General features: G+C 36.0%; 1 protein-coding gene across 6 annotated transcripts in view; it reads left to right on the top strand.

Moving 5' to 3' along the window:
- The window catches only part of LOC135219424 (uncharacterized), a 913,425-nt gene that overhangs the window by 592,379 nt on the left and 316,046 nt on the right, over nt 1-5,000 (top strand). The gene's annotated exons all lie outside the window — the stretch shown is intronic.

Below are 5,000 nucleotides of genomic sequence, written 5' to 3'. Positions count from 1 at the left end.
CGGCCTTGTTAACTAAATATCAATCGGAAAAACTTAATTTACACAAGTCACATACATCGTTTGTCCTTATGGAACCACAACAAACTTTTTCCATTGTCTAAAGATTTGGGATTTAAATCATTAAAACTCATTCAGTGAATAATAACGTAATAATTATATCAGGTAAGCATGCATCATCATCATGTCCGCTTGACGAATAGTGTATCATAATGGCATGTCTCTTTGGAAACTAATCTTCCGCAAGTGAGTATAATACAACTAAATATAAAAACCATATATGAACTTGTACGCAAATGGAAGTACTGATAACATACAGCATGTCTGGATATCACGACTATATTTTGCTAAAGAACACGAATTCTTATTTTTCATTCTCGTAAAATCCTCAAGTGTTGAAAAGACTAAAACTCTTACAGTTTTAGGGTACCTAAATGTGCTTAAAAGGCTATGCATTTATTAGCTGCATTTTACACGAATGAGAAAATCAATTCTACGCATTAGAAAAAAAAAAAAGAATAAAAAAAGGAAGCATTAACAATGTGAGAAAAAAGGCAACTCCATAGTATGTCGGTGTGTACAGAAGCCAACAGAAAACCATCCATCTTCGAATAACACCCAGGTAAAATATTCTATGGGAAGTGATTTGCGTGGAAATGGTTACTTCACTCAAGTACGCAGTCAAACCACATCCATAATCCGAGTAGATTAAAGGAGTTTTGTGCAAAGGGCATCCTTTACAACATTCATCATTATGCAAATTTTAGGTTGCGTTCGCCCATCGGTTAGGGTAGTTCTTTCGGGAATAGTGAATTATATAAGAGCTCCCTTTTTAGCGAAACTAATCGGCAATAGAGAGGAATTTCCAGCCTTTCTCTTCCTTATTTCTAATATATGGCTCCTCCGCTAACGAATATTATTTTAATGTGTCAGGAATTATCATAAGTCAAAGGAAGAGAGAGAGAGAGAGAGAGAGAGAGAGAGAGAGAGAGAGAGAGAGAGAGGAGGGGGGGTGTGGCTGAAAATATACGGCATCATGTTCGTAACATGTTACCGCTGGAAATTTTACTCAATACAAAATTGAATTCCTAGACGATTTTTTTTCTCTTATTCAGAATAAGGCTTTCATTACATTTGAACAGTTTAAATATAATCGACGAATGCGTCAAGACTTCCTATTTTATTCTATTTGTTATTTGTGTAAAGCTGAATATAAGACACGTCCAATATCTGTCTACGTAAGCAATGGGAATTACGTCTACTTGTTTGAAAAATTTCCTGGACTTTCCACTGTCTCAAGAGATAAAAATGACAGTAGATATGATTTACCACTAAAAAGGGAAAAGAAAATCGAACACCGAAGTAGCAACCCAAGGAAAGATGATCCTATTGCTCACTGACTGCTAACTCTGAAACAAAACATTCTACGTCTCCAAATGATCCGTCTTCAATTCTTTGTTTGGGAAAGAAAAGAATTCCGTGCATTACTACTTTTCCTCGATATGGATTTTGTTTTCGTAAGTTTCTCTTCAGATAAGAGAGATTATAAGTTTCGGCCAAAGGCCAAGCTTTGAGACCTATGACGTCATTCAGCGCAGAACGGAAAATGACAGTATAAAAAAGGTCTGAAAGGGTCAATAGGAAGAAAACGCCGCAGTTGCACATTAAAACAATTGTTATGAGTGTGGGTGCAATGTAAAGTGGAAGAGGGAGATTGTGAACGGAGGTACAGTAAAATGGAATGAAAAGGGTGGAGGCCAGGGGCCGAGGGACGCTGCAAGGAACTGTTTAAAGTAATGCCTACAGTACACCACAGAGGTGCACTGACGGCACCTCCTCCCTACGATATCTTCAGATAATTAATCAACAATTCATGGACAAAGATGATGAAATACATTTAACAACGATGTTATAATACTTTTAAGCAGCCAAATCTAGCACTATACATATAGGCAGCAACACTAACATTCGCCGCGACCAGTAACATCTCAAGTCTTTGCAGTATTGAAGAAAATCTCAAAATGTTTCCCACTGCATCAATGACGGTACAAGTTACACCAGGTATCAATGAAAACAGCTACGTTAATAAAAAATGAAATTCGCACATGAAGGTAGTTCAAGAATAAAAATGACCAAACATATGCAGCATTTATTTGTAAATGGATAAATGCAAAGGGTCGAGTAAAATGGATATTTATAAGTGTTGTTAAAATAACCTGTGAATGCAACTTAGTAAGTTTTTATTTAACGCAAGTTTTCCTCACTACAATGTTACCTATTCATTAGATGTTTGGGTTACAAAAAAAGTCTATTTGTAATTAATATAGGATTGAATGATTTATTAATTTATAGATTTTAGGCAAAATGTTCCAAGCACTGGGGTTAATCAATATATATGAAAAATATATAAACAATTCATTCACAACACGAGATTATAAAAATTATAATAAAGGAGGGTTGCCTCTAGAAAAAAAAGAAAACAAATAAATGTTACATAAATGAGAACAAGAAAAAGGAAATTCTTGCGCAAACTGAAGTTTTTTCGCTTGTACCACAACAACTTTCCTTTTTAAGTTGAAATAGTATATACTACTCAGAACATGTCGGCAGCCATGAAAATCAAGGCGACCCCATCTACTTAATGTCGGCATACTGCATAATCACAACCGACGGAAGTTGGCTGCAAATCATCGTTCAATCTGATCCATGCCCGTCAATTCGGCGTTCTTAAAGGCAGCAGAATTACCCCTTGATATTTTCACGTACTAATTTGATACCGACGACCTTTAAACTCTGATCATTTATCTAGAGGCTCACCCCCATCATCAGACTTTACCTTACCTTCGTCAAACTGCTTCTTCTAATTGCCTAATTGGCTGTAGCAATTTCCATATTCAATGCGCACGGGAGCTTTGAGCTTTTCATTTTCCAACGGGTCGGCTTCTTTTGAAGTTCTTCTCTAGGGGTTGCACACGGATTTTTGGAGTGCACAGGGTTGGGAAATGTGCATCTTTTCATTTTCATTTTCAAAATACGGAGCGTTCTTTTACGGCGTGGCTTTTCACAATGACTTAACGATTGTCATTTGATATATGAGAAAACGATCCCAACGTACCACGTAGCAAACATTTTAGTGGATATTAGAGATAATCAAGCCAGAGTTTGGCAGACTAGGTTTGTGGCCCGTAAAATATCTAAAAATACATAGCACTACACTCGATTTTTATAAACAAAAATCTTTAAAACAATTTCATTCCATGGGTTTTCATGATCAAGAGAAGAATTTATTTGGTTTTGTTTGCCACAGTGTGAGAGAGAGAGAGAGAGAGAGAGAGAGAGAGGGGTTGATAGGCTATAATACTAATAATAATGATAATAATGAACGACACAACTTACCGTAATGAACACAGGAAGGGAGGAATCCCAGCCACTTATCTCCTTTACAAAACACTCTGTTGTTTGCTGTGTCTCCCATTCTGTAGCCAAATTTACACTCGTACACAGCCTCCACGTACACATTATTAGGAGAAGATGGATTGGTTACACTTATAACTCAATAAAGGAAAATAGATAATGTTACAAAAGTTACTTAGTATCTCAGCAAAGCAAAAGAATATCAAATTAAGATTTTATAGTACAATGCTTTCAAAGAATATGAAACCTATTAAATCAACGTCTGAACACTTTCAAGAAAACACTCTGAATATAATAGATAATAAATGTAACACAAACCCTTACAAGAAAAATCAAGATCTAAGTCTTCGTTGCAGCATTTGGCGTCATTAACGTAGAACACTCAAGTGTAATTTTAGTTAATACAAATATAAAAAAAGCCAATAGAATTTTTCTGAGCGCATACCGACAACATATTCGATCAAAAGGTAACATAAACCCTAAGCTAGGTGAGATTTTGCATTCCTATGTAAACATCAAATTTATCTGCTGTTGCTAGTTGCTGTTCGATGTTCATTATGCGTTCTTTGACTTATTATTTCTTAACATCAAGGGAACCTATCATATCAATCTCTTGGGGAGGAAGCAGGACAATAACTGTAAAAGCAGAAAGACTTGTTCAAGACTTACGTGTAATAAGCAGTTACATGTGCGTTCTTGACTCTGGGCGGGGGAAGGTAAATGGAGTCAATCTCTGAAATGATGCAACTTGTGTACTAGGGTGGCAAAGTCAATATCTTCTGTCTCTATAAACCTGAAAACAAGAGAGGGCCTTTTGTTTAGGCAAATACTACAGCTTGGTTTACTTATGCTGACAATAGTTTCAACTTATATTTTGATACATAGCACTCTAATCCCTATTTCAAATGGGGCAAAAAATATAAAAATCCAGCAGACATATGACTACAAAATCAAATCAGTCTAGCACTGTATAATCAAAGACGATTTGAGCATAAGTGGCTCATCTACACATTTGCAACATGAGTCTGTGCCTTACATTACTTTCTACAAGTTAGTTAGTTTAGGAGTTGTATGGTTTGCTTTCTTTCGTCTAAATTGTTATTACTTAATGTCCTTGAAAATGGATATAAGAAATATCTAAGCCTATCATTGTTAAACGTCAAGATAAAAAATGCCTAAATATGGGCACAAACTTCTTAGAAACTAATGAATATTATGAACTAAATTTTATTTTATACGAGCTCTCTATCAAGTTTCATATTTTTATAACTAAACTTTGTTTTACACGAGCGCTCTATCAGATTTTATATTTTAATATGTTCAAAACAGACGAGGCTACTTAGACCGTTACCTGCTTTTGCCGTTGTCCAAGAAACTTCATCCGAAAACCTGTTAATGGGGTAACCATCAGGAAGGCCTTCGGGCAAAGCTCCCTCTTCCTCTTTTTTCAACCTTTGGTTCCGTTTCCTCTCCGGAAAATAACGGATACCCCTCTGGCAACTCATTGTAGGTGTCAACTCCAGTCTATTTCTGTGTTTTTCAACGGCCGCAGGAGTCTCCTTTCTCTCTTCCTTCTTCTTTTTCCTGTT

The sequence above is a fragment of the Macrobrachium nipponense genome, chromosome 1, assembly GCF_015104395.2.
Source record: "Macrobrachium nipponense isolate FS-2020 chromosome 1, ASM1510439v2, whole genome shotgun sequence".
NCBI lineage: Eukaryota > Metazoa > Arthropoda > Malacostraca > Decapoda > Palaemonidae > Macrobrachium > Macrobrachium nipponense.
Note: the sequence above shows the minus strand (reverse complement) of the source record. Positions and strands in the feature narration are given on the sequence as shown.